This window comes from Oratosquilla oratoria, chromosome 9 (genome assembly GCF_046742065.1).
Source record: "Oratosquilla oratoria isolate Oo_2021 chromosome 9, ASM4674206v1, whole genome shotgun sequence".
Lineage (NCBI taxonomy): Eukaryota > Metazoa > Arthropoda > Malacostraca > Stomatopoda > Squillidae > Oratosquilla > Oratosquilla oratoria.
In genome coordinates, this window is record NC_134785.1 from 55,334,408 (window position 1) to 55,351,907 (window position 17,500).

The 17,500-nt window shown below is 42.5% G+C and overlaps 1 protein-coding gene across 9 annotated transcripts in view; it reads right to left on the minus strand.

The window, feature by feature from the left end:
* The window catches only part of LOC143028423 (DNA-binding protein RFX2-like), a 362,309-nt gene that overhangs the window by 320,861 nt on the left and 23,948 nt on the right, over positions 1–17,500 (minus strand). The window lies entirely within an intron of this gene.

Sequence of the window (17,500 nt, forward strand, 5' to 3'; positions counted from 1 at the left end):
CAAGCCATACTTTTCGCCGCATAGATAGATAAATAAACAAATAAATATAAATAAAACAAAAACAAAAAAATGCACCCAAGCAAAATAATGGAGCACCATTTACACGAGAGACGACATTGCACAGCATATTTCCTGGCCGCTCATTCTTCTAAATACCTAAGCGTAATGTACCACATTCCTTGCCCCTAGGGGGAAGGTATGCCCTTCATCAACTAACGACGCTGTTGACAGAAGCGATTCTTCCTACTTCTGTCTTAAGTCGACGCTCCAACTTATTGAAACCATTATTCAAAATGGGCTACTCCAGTTATGAATGTACGTTTGGCGTTGATCATATAAATACGAACCACTACACGCTACGCTGTGCCAGGTTTCAGTGCCCACAGAAATAAGTGAATAAATAAATAAATGTATAAATAAAGAAACGAATAAATAAAATAGAAATTAAAGGAATAATTAAAAATAGGTGGGGATGGAGAGCGGGTAGTCTGGAAGGGTTTCCCCTGCTGTTTAGTTCTATCATGGGCATACAAAGAGAGAGAGAGAGAGAGAGAGAGAGAGAGAGAGAGAGAGAGAGAGAGAGAGAGAGAGAGAGAGAGAGAAGGAGAGAAAGATACAGAGAGATACAGAGAGATGGAGAAAGGAGAAAGAGAGAGGGGCATAAAGAGAGACAGAGAGATAGAGAGGAGACAGAGGAGAGAGACAGAGATAGAGAGAAACAGAAAGAGAGAAGAGAGAGACGAGAGATAGAGAGAGAAGGAGAAAGAGACACAAAGAGAGAGCTAAACGCACCATGAGGTCATGCAATGTGTATTCTTGAAAAAATAATGCCATCTACATGTACTCTTCATTGTTATGTGTTAGAGTGGCTGGGGTCCTGCTGCACTGCAGCACGCGCATTTCCAGAACAAAGTCCAATAATTTACGATCCAAACAAGTCTAACGAGATCGTAAAACGACTCGTCGTCAGTGACGTCATCGTAAGTCATCTTTACTATCCACGAGATGCAATCCACCCTTCACAGCTCCCTACAAGACATAGTACCTAGAGCGGAAAGGAACTATACAATTTCCCCCCAGTCTGCTCCTCCTTTGGAAGCCTGGCGACGACGTCACTCGAAGAAGAATCGCGTAAAGCGTGAAAATGCTTGTTCATACTTTCGCTATCGTCAGGCGATTTTATTCAGGGTCGGGAACGTTTAAGACCTCCCCTGGTTAAGCCTTTTGTTGCGTTTTCAAATGGTAAGTCGTTATTTGAGCAGCCTCCGAGGGAAACTCTACTGCAGCGTTTCTCAACCAGGGTTCCCCGGAACCCTAAGGTTCCGCAAAAGGTCCCTAAGGGTTCCGCGAGAACAAGTGAGATAAGCTGATGCTCTTTTGATTTTTTTTTTTAATTTAATTTCATATACGTAATATAATGAAACACGCACGACATATTCTTGGTTACTGTAATAATGTCATATAGACATCATCCTATCTAACCTATTATTACGATGCAAATAAAAGGAGAAAGATATGGTATGTGTTTTTTTTTTTTTTTTTTTTTTTTTTTGAAGGGGTTCCTTGAGACATGCAATTTATTCTAAAGGTTACGTAAGTTTAAAAAGGTTGAGAAACGCTGGAGAATCAAAAGTCAAGTCGATGAGCCCTTTCACAGCCAGTGTTGATTTGTGCAACAGTCCTACCTGCCGCCACGTGATTTCATTCACCCGAAAAAAATATCCCAGCGCAGCCACGAAATTGATGTAAATAACAATTTTCATTAATATCTTATAGTCCTGGATCATAACACTTCCTTTGCAAGAAACAAGGTTCCCATATGCAGCAGCAGACAAAAAATTCCTCCCCCGTCTCTATCTCTCTCTGTCTCTCGCTCTCAAATTTATGTAAATAAAAATTTTCATTAATCTCTTATAGTTCTGGATCATAACACTTCCTTTGCAAGAAACAAGGTTCCCATATGCAGCAGCAGACAAAAAAAAAAAAATTCTCCCCCGTCTCTCTCTCCCTCCCTCTCTCTCTCTCTCTCTCCGCCCTCAGGAACAAGATTCCAGGAAACTGGATGTAACTTGCCCCGCCATATGATGGAATTACAGCCGACAATTAGCAGGGCTTTTAGACCCGCGTTCTCGGAGTTACAAAACCCCTCAAGCAAAGCCAAAGTTAATTTATTACCATTAGTGTGTCTGTTGCTGGATGATTTTATTCATGTGAGGAAAACTTCTGACAATAATGAGATTAAATAGTCACTTACGAACTCAGGAGAAAACACAACCAACAGATATGATCAACCCTTTCAACACAATAATACAAATTTATTTTATTTTTTAAACACACACACACATACACACGACTCGTGGCGCAGTTGGTAGAGTTCCCGGCTGCTGCTACGTCGGTCCGGGTTCGAATCCCGCACAGGGCTGAAATAATTTCAGTACCGCTGCGCTGCGGGTCGTTACTCCAACTCTCGTGGGCGGGGAGTTGTGTGTGTGTGTGTGTGTGTGTGTGTGTGTGTGTGTGTGTGTGTGTGTGTGTGCGTGTGTGTGTGTGTGTGTGTGTGCGTGTAAGGTCACAGCATTACCCATAGATCGGTCATATACGAGCTCTGAGCTCTCTTCCGGGAGGGAAATAGCTGTCGATCGCGAGTCTAACGCGTGATCCAAGACTATGGTGAATCACACACACACACACACACACACACACACACACACACACAATGTGGGAAGTGTTGAGATTATGACCAGGAAACTACAAATGCAGTCAAACCTTACATCCCATGGTACAGTAGAGAAGAAGTTGATTTCATGAACTGACTTATAAGAAATACAAGTGTTATAGTCCAAGTAACGACTATCAGAAGGATAGAAAAAAATAAAAAATAAAGCAGCAAAGCGATATGAATATCGCTGACAAATTCAAAGAGAATCCCAAAGAATTCTATAGTTACATTGGAGATAAAAAGAAAAGTTATCAGAAATCACATTGACCCATTATTATCTGCTGACGGTCAAGTTGAATATTCGTATGAAGGAATGTGTGATATTTTAAACAATTATTTTAACGAAAAACCTCAAAGTGAAATCCTGACCGAAGCCTGCGGTAAGTCTAGGGGAGACTTACTCACTATTGTAAATATAACAGAAGAACAAGTTATTTAGAAAAAAAAAAAAAATAATTCAATAAAACACCAGGGTCTGACAGCTGGAATACAAGAATCTTGTAGGAAATGAAAAATGAGATTGTTTTCCATTGCAGATTATTAAAAAAATAATCAATCGTATCCGGACATGTCCCAAGAGAATAGAAGTTAGCTAACGTTACCCCAATATTCAAAAAGTTACAAAAAGAAGCCAATAAACTACAAACCTATAAGCTTGACTTCAATCGTAGGAAAAATTGATAGAAACTATCATCATAGATGCTATCAAACTCTATTTAGAAAGTAACTGTTCAATACATGATACCCAGCATGGATTCAGACGGAAACGTTCTTGCGTGACTAAACTACTCGAATTCTACACCACAATCATCTCAAATTATGACAAAAGAAACAATATAGATTTAATATATCTGGACTTTGAGAAGGTTTTTGATACCGTCCCGCACGAAAGACTACTTACTAAATTAGTTTCACACGGAATTAGTGATAGCCTATTAAGCTGGACCAGTAATTGGTTAAACGATCGTAAATACAAAGAGTTGTTCTAAATGACCAAACTACTAGATGGAAAAAAAATTACGAGTGGAGTTCCTTAGGGTTCCGTTCTTGGGCCACTTCTATTCATAGCATATATAAATAATATAGACCATGGACTGAAATCAATTGTCTCCAAATTTACTGATGATACAAAACTGTGCGGAATGGCAAATGGCGACTTAAACTTATTAGATATTCAAGAAGATTTAGAGGAACTACGGCAATGGTCTCAGAATGATTGTATATGGATGATGCTGTGATGGATGGTAGGGAGCAGGTGAGGGATGAGGGGGTGAGGGAGTGATTATTTATGAAGGATATTTTGACGCAGCCCGAAGGATTTCTCCCCGTCTTCTCTTTTTCTGAACGAGGAGACGGAGAGGGGGGTCGCCGATTAAATGAAGCGGCCTTGCTGTTGATGTGCTGTGTCTTACTGCATTGCTCTTGACCCAGGGCAATGGGCGAGATACAGGGATGACCAGTAAACTAAGGGGAATCAAGAAAAGAGGGAGGGATGAGATGGGTGGGAGTGGAATTGTGCTTTTTGGCTCTGTCTACCTCCCTTGTAAAGGGAAAACGTTCTTAGGATATACATATATATATATATATATATATATATATATATATATATATATATATATATATATATATACATATCACAGTAATGTCGTAGCACATTAGTAGAATAAACTTTTATCCCAACGTCGGAAAAGAAGACACTAATGTCGAAAGTTCTGTATATTTCGATCACTGTGATCCTCTTCAGCAGAATGAAGAGGATCAGTTAGTAATCGAAATATACAAAACTTTCGACATTAGTGTCTTCTTTACCGACGGTGGGATAAAAGTTTACACACACACACACACACACACACACACACACACATATATATATATATATATGTGTGTGTGTGTGTGTGTGTGTGTGTGTGTGTGTGTGTATGTTTAAGACATTGAATATATATATATATATATTATATATATATATACATGTGTGTGTGTGTGTGTGTGAGAGAGAGAGAGAGAGAGAGAGAAAGAAAGAAAGAGAGAGAGAGAGAGAGAGAGAGAGAGAACACGCGCGTTCATTGGACGGCATCAACCAATGAGTGACCTCCTTTAGAGTACAATGACTGTTCCACAAGTCCCGTTTATAACAAAGACACACCACTACGTCCTTGAAGATGGAACAAGGCAGTTCCGAGACGTAGAGTATATATATAAAAAAAAAATATTAAGTAAACTTAAAGAACGCTGCAAGTTAAATGTACGCCATATAGAATATATACGCAAGAAAATGATCAAAAATAAATCTTCAATAGTTGTTCGTCTGGCTTCAAGAGAATATTCTATTTGGCTACACACACACACACACACACACATATATATATATATACATATATATATATATACATATATATATATATACATATATATATATATACATATATATATATACATATATATATATATGAGAGAGAGAAGAGAGAGAGAGAGAGAGAGAGAGAGAGAGAGAGAAAGAGAGAGGGACTTCATGTTAACCCCTAACGAAAGTATCTAGCTTGGGCGTCGGAGCATTGTTTACAAGGTCAGACCATCCTCATCGAGCGACTGTCCGTTCCACTTGGGCCAGTTTAATGTGGAATACTACACAGACGTCGCCTAAAAAAAGGATTTGATTAATCGATTAGTCAATCAAATCGTCTATTGCAAATCAGAATAAAAAATTGATACGTGTTTACGAGGCGCAACGAGTACCGTCTTGCAAGCCTACGGCGCGCATGCGCGGGGGGGGTATAGCGTTCCACCCACGTCTCGCGTCGAGAGGTGTTGGTTGGAGGATTGCAAAAGGGGGTTATGGCCTCTTTCGAAACGCGGGGAATTATTATTAATAACCTTTAAGCAGAGGCATGGCTGCTCACTAACTTGACTAACGCAATTAATCCGCCCGCCAGCTTCAATCGTTTGTTCTGCCGAGAGAGAGAGTTTGGTTTCTGAGACGACGGGGATGAAGCCTGGAGAGAGAGAGAGAGGGAGGGGAGAGAGAGAGGGGGGAGAGAGGGAGGGAGGGGAGAGAGAGAGGGGAGAGAGAGGGAGGGGGGAGAAAGAGGGGAGAGAGAGAGGGGGGGGAGAGAGGGACAATGGGGAGGAAGGTCATGAAATGGTCGAGGCCGAGAAGAGTCGAGAGATGGGGACAATGTAAAGACGTAGGAAACCAGAAAGATTAGGAAATGTAGCAATTATAATATGTGCATACGTGTGTGTGTATGTGTATGATGCGTGTATGTGGGTGTGTATGTGTGATGCGTGTGTGTATGTGTGTTCCTGTGGGAGTGGGTGTATTTGCATGTGTGGTATGTACGTGTGTGTGTATATGCACGTGTGTGTGTGTGTGTGTGTGTGCCTGTGTGTGTGCGTGTTCGTATTTCTGTACACGCGTGTGCGCTTGCGTGTTTATGTGTATGTGAATGTATGTGCGAATCTATACTTATGTGTTTCTATGCGTGTGAGCCTGTGTGTGTGTATTTACGCTCGTAGTGTCTCGTCGTTTTATCTCCCAGTATCTAGTTTGCTCTTAAATTCATGTATGGTTTTTGCAAACGCTATTGTTTCGTCCAATTTGTTCCACACATCCAACACTCAGTGTGGAAAACTGTTCTTTTTCAGGTCCCTTCTATAACTGTCTTTTTGGGGTTTCATTATTGGAGCCAATACTGATCCCTGTCGGACACCACTAATCACTTTCCAAGTAGAATTCTTATCTCTGAGCATTTTCATGCAAGAAATCCTCCATTCATTTTAATAGTTTTCCTTGTATCCTTCCTATGGTTTCCAGTTTTCTTAATAATTTTTGTGTGGAACTTTATCTACAATTTTTTATAAATCTAGGAAAGCACAATCAGCCCATCCATTCCTTTCTTGTACTAAATCTATTAATCATGAATAGAAACAGATCAAATTTGTGGCACATGACCTTCCCTGTCTAAATCCGAATTGTCTCAGGTTTAGTATATTGTTTTCCTCCAGATGTTTTGTCTATCTATTTTTAACAACTTTTTCACAATTTTTGGCTGCTGTACTTGTAAGGGAGACCGGTCTGTAATTGATTGGGTCTTCCTTGTTTCTCCCTTTATATATTGGTACGATATTTGCATTTTCCAGTCTTCCGGTATTTTTCCTTCTTTAAGTGAGCAGCTGAATACCTTATATACTTTGTCAATTAGTTCATCTATACATTCTTTTAGTATCCAGTTTGCAATTCCATCCGTGCCGTGCGATTTCCTAACATTCTCGACTTTTCTTATGCTGGCGCGCTGTGTCGTGCTAAGTTCTCTAATTACCTGACCAAACAACATTGGAGGTTTAGGTAAAGGCATGGGAATTATCTTCTTCATTTAATGCAGAACTTTCGCCTAACAGTTAGACATCTTCAGTGCTGATGAATGCACTATGCGAGGGTCGACTATCCATACACAATACGCGGATCACAAACACTTGAGTGCTGACCCGGTCAACCAATCAGGAGGCAGAACGCCGCCCACTGGCCAATCGGCCGTGAACCTGTAACGGAGCTCAACTTCTTTGGATGTAGGGATAGTAAATGGCTCCGGGGTATATCTGTTCATGGTAGAGTTTTTATCTTTTATGCATAAGGCTTCCAGGATATGAAGGCGTGTGTGGTTGTTTTCTGTCTGTAGGATGGTCATTCCCTCCTCCAATTTCTTCCCTGTCAGTGGGGTCTGATGTACGTCTCCGTGGTGTCGTTTGATGGCTCCGTTGGAGAAGTGAAGTGTAAAGCGCCTCGTGAGCTTCGTTGTAGTCATCCCTATGTACGTTTCATTGAGGGCTTCACAGTTCCCTATACTGCGGTCCTAAACCCTCGAGAATGGGCTTCAACCTTTACATCTAGCAAAGGGAGCTGCCTACTGATGCTGTTCTCTGAACTGAAGTTGAGGCCGGAGATGCGCTGTAGGTTGTTCCTCAGGTCGTCGAGCTCCCTACGGTCCCTCACGAAGACGAAAATGTCGTCTACCTATCGAACGTATATGAGAGGCTTTCTGGTGGTACTGAAGACCTCTCTCTCCACCATCTCCATGAAAGAGTTGGAGAAGAGGACACCGAGAGGCGAGCCCATAGCCACATCTCTCTCTCTCTCTCTCTTTCTTAACGATCAACTTAGCATCTTATGAACATGTACGGGCAGCCTACAGAAGATAGTGTTTCTTACTCTCCTTTATGGACTATGGCCACACCACGATGGTCCTTCTTCCTTTAAAGTACATCATAACCGAATACAGTCATACAGCACTGCATTCAAATGAACAGACCTACTGCTGCACTTTTAGACTATGATGCCATGTACAGTGTATACACAGTATACATACATTGCACACACATTGGCACATACACGACTCGGTGGCGCGGTTGGTAGAGTCCCAGACTATCACTATGGCGGTCCGGGTTCGAATCCTGCCCGGGGCTGAAAATAATTTCAGTATCGCTGCGCTTCAAGTCCTTATTCCAACTCTCGTGGGCGGGGAGCTGGGGGGTGTCCGTGTAAGGTCAAAGCATTACCCATAGATCGGTCATACGAGCTCTGAGCTCTCTTCCGGGAGGGAAGTAGCTGTCTATCACGAGTCCAACACGTGATCCAAAGACCAAGGTGAATCACACACACACACATGTATGATATCACAATCAGAGGGTACACTTAACCCCGGTAGCTATGATAAAGGAACAAGTTTCGCGCAGCGTGGGTTAGGCTCATCAAGACAAGTCTACTCCGCGCCTTGCATAAGTGGCGCCGCGGAGATAAACGGAACACCCCGACGGCAGTCTGAATGAAAGGGCAATTATTAGCATACACATACACACACACACACATACACACACACACACGTCTGAGGAGGAGACGAGTTTTAAATACTATACCAAGCGTGAGAATAAGACACCTGCAGAACCCACTCAATAGAGATGAGATAGATAACCACATATGTATACAAGACGCTCCCATCAGAACTCGCGCACACCAAACGTCTCTATACTGAGGATAGAACCAACATCTGCTTGTGGGCCTGCGAGACAGACATCGGAGAGAATCACTCCCCCCCCCTCCTCCTAAAGCTCGTCTTCAAGTCCCATCGACATCACCGTCTTGAGGCGCAATCCCAAAAGGCGACCAATTGGTCCTCGGACATGCTCGAGATTTCTGTAAACTCTACCTTTACTCCCTTTTTCCACAAAAAGAGACATCTGGCAACAGGTGACTACTGCTACTATCCTGTGACACAAAAACACACTCATACTAATACAAAGTTCTCACTTTCTTTCCAGGTAGATAACATAAGAATGAAGGAGGCTGCAAGAGACCATAAGGCCTACACTAGGCAGTCTATAGCAATGTCAAAGGACCGTAAATTGCTATTGAATTTGCGCGTCTTCTCAGTGAAAGTCGACGCAGTAATAATCATCCTTATCATTATCATCATAATCATTATTTATTATCATTCTAATTATCGTCATTATCATTACCGGTATCAAGACACCGTTATTACCATTATCGTTATCATTATTATTACCATTACTATACTTTTATTATCATAATCGTTATCCTCATTATCATCATAATCATTATCCTCATTATCATCATAATCATTATCATTATCATCATCATAATCATTATCCTCATTATCATCATAATCATTATCCTCATTATCATCATAATCATTATCATCATCACTCTTCATTTTAATCACGATAACTATTTGTCACGACACAATCACACACCCAACCACCCATTTCATAGTTTCCTTTATCCCAGAATTTAACTCCTCCATGCCACATTTCCCTGCTCCACGTGACCTTAAATACTTAGCGTTCTTCCGTTCCTCCAGTCTTTCTCATCAAATTCACCTCCTGTTCACTCCCACTCTACTCACTCACTCTTGTACATTCCATCATCTTACGTTAGCTTTCTATTCTCGCACAACCTCTACTTAGCCACTAACTACTTCAGTCCCGCCTCCAACTCGCCTACACTTCCCGCTTATACTATCACATAATAATTCAAAATCCCTACCCATCATATTCAGGGTTACCCCCCCCCCACACACACACACTACACTACTTCACTACGTTGAACAATTAGTGTCATACCAACCGTGACTCAGCCCTACCTTGAATCAAACCATTCACTCACTCTATCCCATACAGTAATTTCTAATCCTACTAATTTCTAATACCGGACAAACTTCGGTATATAACGGACCTGTCCGGTATTTCCATAGGATATAACGAATCCTCGGTTATAACGGATCTTCGGATATAACGACAGACCCCTGTCCCCCATATCGTCCGTTATATCGAGGGTTTAGTGTACTCTCATGATGGCTCTCAACATAAGTTCCCCCACATCCCATAATGCCTTTGTTAACTCCGTCATCCTGTGCGAAGGGGACGATTATGCCCATGATACTGTGTGGAGTCATCTTCCTTATCGATTGGGGTAATACGCGAGGGGTTCCGTCGCCTCACTCACACGCCATGAATTCGAATCCAAGTAAAAAAAAAAAAAAAACAATAATAATAATAAATAAGGGAAACAGCCACAGAAAAAACATGGCAATGTTAGCACTGTTTCCACGTTTGGGGAGGAAGGTTACTGGTGGAATTCCCCAGGGTTCGGTTTTGGGACCTTTATATATATATAAACGACCTGGACAATGAGATTATTAGTGAAGTTGGTAAGTTTGCGGACGACACGAAAATAGGACGCCATATTAGGTCGGGGGGAAGACGCCGGGATCTTGCAGAGGTCTTAACAAATTGCTTGTATGGTCAGCGAAATTGCAAATAGAGTTCAATATTTCATAGTACAGTGTGGTTTACACAACTCAGAAAACAATTATATATATATATATATATATATATATATATATATATATATATATATAGCTTAAATAATGCATTTATGGAGAAAACGGGAGACTTGGAAGTGCTAGTGAGTCCTGATCTTAAATCCAGGAAACAGTGCATTAGCGCCAGGAATAGAGATTACAGTGAATTACGATGTATTGCTAGGACGGTTCCAAAAGTGCTGATGTAGTTATCAAACTCTATCTGGCGATAGACACGTCCTTGACTATGCGGTACAATTTTGGTCTCCGTCTTATAGAATGGACATCAATTCACTAGAATCAGTACAGAGGAGAATGACCAAAATGATACATGGGTTCAAAAATATACCTTACATAGACGGGTTTTGACACCTTAACTTACATTCTCTAGAAAGTTGTAGAATGCGGGGTGATCTAATACATATACAGTATGTAAATGGGTCAAGGACTTTAGCAAGTGCGAAGCAGATAAGGTCGTCATATTAACACGACAGAGCATAACTCGCAGTAATTAATATATTTAAATTAAAGAAGAAAATAGGCAACAACTGGCTTACCAACAGACTGGTTAACGAAGGGAATAGACTTAGGAACCATGTAGTAAGCGCAGAACTATTGGTTGTTTTAAGAGACTAGATAAATTTATGGATGGGGGTTATAGGTGGTAATAGACATAGTAGTGCCTAGTGTAGGCCTTAAAGTCTCTTGTAGTCCCCTTCACTCTTATGTTTATGTTCTTTTGAATATCACGTTGGCGCTCTAAAAGAATACAAAACGCTAGGGTTCGATCAGCTGTTGACTTACTTGGCGTGATCCAGTGTTAAGACATCTGTGATTTTAGCAGATGTGAGAGATCTCATATCAGCAACAGACGGGCAACCACCTTGGTTGGCACACTAAGTCAGTGAACGACCACACTCTTTTTCCAAAGGGAATGGTACCGAACTGTCAGGCAGTGCTGTACGCAACCCGCAGATCATGGCATCACCTCCAACTTTCAACTCCTCACTGGTGTTGTAGATGCCAGTTGCCTTTCCACTCCTCAACTTAGTCTTTTTCATCTATGTCTGAGAGGGCGGGGATTCATCTATCGGTGGATCGGGAACCACCACCCGAACATCATCGACGGTAATCTGTACAGCCTGGAGAGTCATCCATGAGCAACTGCTCAAAGTACTCGGCATAGGGGCCACACCCCTCCACTAGTTCAACATCAGATGCCCGGTCTGTGCTCCTCTGGGTTACAGATTTGGAGCGGAGTTTCTTCAGGGCTCGGTAAGCAGGCATGAGGTCATTTACATTAAAATGGCCCTCGACAACCTTAGCAACACCTCTGGAGTATCTCCCCTTCAGTCTTCATGAGAGTTCTAGTCCGCAGTTTCTGAGTCCTGTATAGGTTCAGCTCCCCGCCCCTTCTGGCAGCACAGTTCGACTCGATACTATCCAGTGTCTCCCGCGACGCCATACCACACACCGACCTTGGATGTTCCCCTCGGCAGCTTTCAGAGTTCCACGTTTACAGGTGTCCAACTCTTCTTCAGGGTCCACAAGACTGCCAAGCACTTCAAGTCGATTAAAGATTGGCACCGCAGACTCCTGTGTAAACGCATCATCCCTGAGCTTCTTCAGATGAAACCAAGGTGGATTACGTCTCTGGATTCTCCTGGATTTGATACATAGTCTTGTGTTGTGACCACAAGTCTATGATCAGTTCCAAGGAACTCAGCACACCAATGAAAAATGTAGTTCTGTAGGATCTTTGAACAAGTAATAACATGTATGTGATCAATCTCCTTGGCTATTCCTCCGGCATTACTATACCATGTCCAACAGTCTGAGTGTTGTGACCGCAAGTCTATGATCAGTTCCAAGGAATTCAGCACACCAATGAAAAATGTAGTTCTGTAGGATCTTTGAACAAGTAGTAACATGTATGTGATCAATCACCTTGGCCATTCCTTCGACATTACACCATGTCCACCGGTATGACTCTAGTTCCTGGAAACGGGAACCCTCAACCTTCAGGACTTTGCAAAGTTCAGGAAAGAACTGTCAATATTCTTGGTTCCAGAACCATGAGGGTCAATTCAAACTTCATATCCAGCTCTGCTTCCGCCAGTAACTGCACTGCAGTCACCCAAAACAATGAGTGTGTCTCGTGGCGGGCACTGGTTAACTATAGATTCAAGATTAGTATAGCACACCTCTTCAAGTTCATACGCCTCAGTAGGAGCATAAACTGAAGTATGAGAGATGAAACCCAAGTTGTTTCAGCTTCACCAGGACCATATGCTCATCAACCGGATTGGCCTTCACAGCGGCGTGCTGTAGTCGGTTAGATGTGCTACATTCGAGAGGTGAACACCAGCGGTTCGGCCCGACCACGTGTAGCCCTCACTACTAATCTCGCCACTGCCTGGTCTTCTCACTCTTCTCATCTCCGAGAGAATCGAGTCTAAGCTTCCTGGGCTCCGCAGATTAAAAAAGGGTAGTTGGTCGTTCTGGGAGAATGTTCCAGGCACCCCCACATGGAGAGTCCGCCGGAGGTTCACCACAGACCTGGCTCGACGTGTTTCTGTCTCATTTGCAACACTACGACAACCCGTACTGGGCTTAGTGATTTTACCGGGGACAGGTTGCAGGCAGCCCAGACGGTTTGTCACTCCGACCCAAGAGGGGACCTGAATAGAGGACCTGAATAGAGGACAAAAGAGGCGTGGTGCTAGTCCTAAGGGGACACCTCAGTCCAATCACAACACTGGGGCATCACTCAACCTTGAGACCTCCCATTTCCAGGCCCTGCAAGGTTATCACGCACGGCAAACACGTGGGTTAGTAATCCATAACAAGGTTGGATGGCCAATGAATTAAATGTTTCATCTGCCCTTTTGATGGTTCTCTTTTCCCTTCATCTGAGTGTCCAATACGCCCTCCTTATTGGCAAGTGACTACTGGAGCTGGTTCAGTCGCTGACAATCCGACCACACGGCAGGTTCAGGGTTACATGGCACCAGCAAGACAGCTGCCTCACCTAACACATATGGAGTAGAGACTTTGAATCTAAACCAGGCAAAAAGAGCCTGAACGTACACTGAGCGTATGGTGGAGATCACAGGGAAGAATAATTTGAGGAATGAAGGGTGGATAGACATGGTAAATTAGGTTGACCAAAGAACACTGGAAAGATTTGGGCAAACGAGTGAAGGGGAGTTAACACAGAATGGATGATAGAGGTAGATGGAGCAAACTGCAGGGGAAGACCAAGAAATAGATGGATGGACGAGGTGAAAGGGGCACTATTTGCAAAAAGAATGTTGAGTAGGAAAAGGGGTGGGCAAGAGCCAGGTTTGAGTGAGAAATTGACGCAGCCTGGGAAGGGATTTATCTGTTCTCAAGTGGATGAAGGGGAGGGGGGGGGTTGCCATGTAACGAAGCTTTGGCTGTCGCGCCCTGCTGTGGAAGTGCTGTCTTACTGAGTTATCTCTAACCCGAGCAGTGGTATGGGGAATGGGCCAGGCTAGTCGCGACAAAAAAAAAAAAAAAAAAAAAAAAAAAATTACGGCCGTGCGCAGCTTGGATGAGTGACAGACTTCAGACAGGATAATCAAACTCTTCGTTAGAATTGAATATTATTACACGAGTAAAAATAACAAATAAATGAACATAGAATTACGATAGATAGCAATATACTGTATATTACATGAAGTAAATTGCTATATTAATTACCAAGTATAGTGGCTGAGTACGCTTTTATATGCAGCACGTAAGAACAGGTGGGCGAAACGAAGTCTTGATTATGGTGTAGATGAATCTTTATACCGGTTGCTTAAAGTCGCACCAACGGTCTAGGGAACAAATGGGTTGTTTGAGGTGAAGCTTATGCAAGATAATTTCTGGTACGGGAAGCTTCTGGTAGTACTTCTGGTAGTTGAAGCTTCTGGTAGTCGGGAACACGTAAGATATAGGTTGACGTTTCGTAGTTAAGAAATAAGTGTCGAGTCGCAGATGGTCCATCAACATTCTGGAAATGTCCGAAACAATTCGGGAAAGATACTAAGGTTGTGCACTTCGCGTGGAGATATGCAATCGTTGCGGTCCAAAGGACTTGTTTAGCGGAGTTGTCGTTATCGACGAATGTAAAATAATTTCTACGTATATTCAGATGGGCCCTGGGCATCTGCTTCTTTTCTTGCCTTCTCTGTTCACTTCTCGTTCCCTCTGCTTCTCTTCTTGTCTTCTCGATATGTCTCTGTGTCTCGCGGGTCGCTCTCTGCTTCGATTTATATACCCCGTGAATAGGAGCGGACGTTTCTTGCGATGACAACATTTGTGTAAAGCGGTAGTCTGAACTTCTTCAGCCAATGAGAAAGCAGAATGAGTCTTCCCGCCAATTTATGTTACGTTTCTGCGCTTGGCGCCATCTGACAATACGTAATGAGGCAAGCCCCAGCTGCCAGGTATTGCGCAATGCTTATTATCTTAAGAAATACACATTAATAATTATGAAATACAAATTATTGCAAATCATATTCACGCAACGCGTGCCTTAAAAATACAAATAGGAGACTTTATTCACACAAGGGTATGACACAGCACAACCACAGGATTCTATTCACGCTAAGGACGTGACAATGCATGCATGAATATACGTATGTATGCATGTATATATGCATGTATTATTATCACTATTACCACTAGGGGTAGAAGACTGCCATGTTCCCATACATGTAGAATTCGTCTACATAGAACGGAGAGAGGGAACTAGGAATCCTACTCTGTATTTCTCTCCTTCCTACGATGTTCATGCCGGAAATACTACCAACCTTGTGATTGGATCATTGAATGTGAGAGAATGTGGAATGGATGAAAAAAAAAGAGACAGGTAGTACATTTCTGAGAAGAAAGATGGATATACTACCAACGAATCATAGGAAACTGAAAGGAAAACAATTGGTGGAGTTTAGAGTACGACAGGTAAAGTGTCAGGCGAGAGGGTGGAGTGAAGGACCTCTGTACGTGATGAGATGTATGTGTGACTGAGTGGAAATGGCAATGAGGATGATGTAGGTGAAAGATTGAGATGCTATATATGGGCACTCAAGTGTGTGTATAAACCCCTGGCTGTAAAAACACAAGGAGAGAGAAAAGCTTAGAAATTATTTAAACGAGTTTGTGGGGGTGTTTCAGTGCTAGAGTAAGACACGAGCTGGTGGATGTAGTAGTGGAGAGGTAAGATGTAGCAGGAAGAACGAAAGTGGAGAGATGTCGGAGATGTGTTCCTAAGTGATAAAACGCATGAAGGAGACAAAAGGATTTGGGTACAGGGTTAGAAACGTGAGATGGAAAAGCAGATGTTATTTCCGAAGTAGAAATAAACGAAATGCTTCTGCTCTAAACCAATGTTTCACCTGACAAAAACAACTGCACGGGTCAAACAAGGTCCGACACACTCCCCTCTTTGAAACAATAACCGAAAAATCTAACCCTTGTTTGTGACACGGGTCAAAAGTTACACAATATATTTGTGGGGGGGAGAGGGAGGAGGATTAAACAGACTTAACAAATTCACGACAGTTTGCGGCCTTGCTGTGGATGTGCTGTGTCTTGCGACACTGCCTCTGACCCAGGGCAGTGGACAAGATGCAGGGATGACCCGTTATCCAGGAGGTGCCAAGATATGAGGGAGGGTAGAGAGTGGAGGGGAGTGGAGTGTATTTAGGGATGGAATGGGTGGGAATGGTTTTTTAAGCCTTTTTCTTCTTTGCTACCTCCCTTGTAAGGTGGAAAAGCCTTTGGTACGTGTATGTATGTACGAGAGTTTGCATTTTTTTTTTTTTTTTTTTTTTTTTGCTGACCACGACTGGTTATGAATTTGAAGTTGCGCTATGATTCTTGGTCTCCCAACATAAGAGCCAACGATCACGGGAATGCGAAAGATATCTTTCGGGGTTCCAGAGACTAAAAGGTACACGCTTATTGAATATTTCTTCGTGGTCCACGTGACCGCAGCTTCAAGATGTAATACAACTGGTCTACTGCCACTCGGCATTAACTACGTTCTGACAATCGCAAGACGAGTCTATGGTCTCGCTGAGGGGTCATGGAGAGAAAGAGAGTACCGATATTTTGCCCGTCACTGTAAGCGATCTTAACTGTCCAGCCGGCACGAAGGAAAGCATCAGTGGCGAGGAACGACAGGGCGACCTGTACGTCGTGGAGCCTGACGATCCAACGAGGTACAGCAGAACCGAAACGTGAATCTTCCAACTGGTTCCTCCTATTTGAATAAAGTCGCCTGGTACTAGAAAGTAAATTAATAGAGTGATGACATTTCTGAATCGGTCCACGTGAATGATATTTTTTGTGCCACAGCCTGATGTGTGGAATGACAAGATAGTGGAAGTCACGCTGATGTGTATGGCACTGTGCGCTCACACGACGGTGGCAAAATATGTTAATTTGGGACCTGGTCGACCACGGAAGAATAGTGACACTCTCCAAATCATAGAGTGCTTCTATTCAGCTGTGGGAATAACTTACTTGCAACTTTTCAGCGTAACACCCTATACCAATACCTGTTCATGCCACTTTACTCGTTTTTTTTTTTTCTTCTTTTACCACATCCACATTCTAATTAATTCGCGAGATCCCTCATCCCTCATACCATTCCACCTTTAGGTATGTTATTCTAGCTAACCCCACACAATTTGATTTTGTTAAGGGCAGGATATTAAGGCTGTTGTGTACCTGCTTTGGACGATGTCAAACAATCACAACTCAATCGTGCACCGAATTGGGAAACCTTTTCTCAATGGATATTCATTGACAACATTCGAATAACTTCACGAATACAGACCGTGTCAGGTTGATACAAAATATTATGGAAAGAAAAAATATACACAAGGCTTTG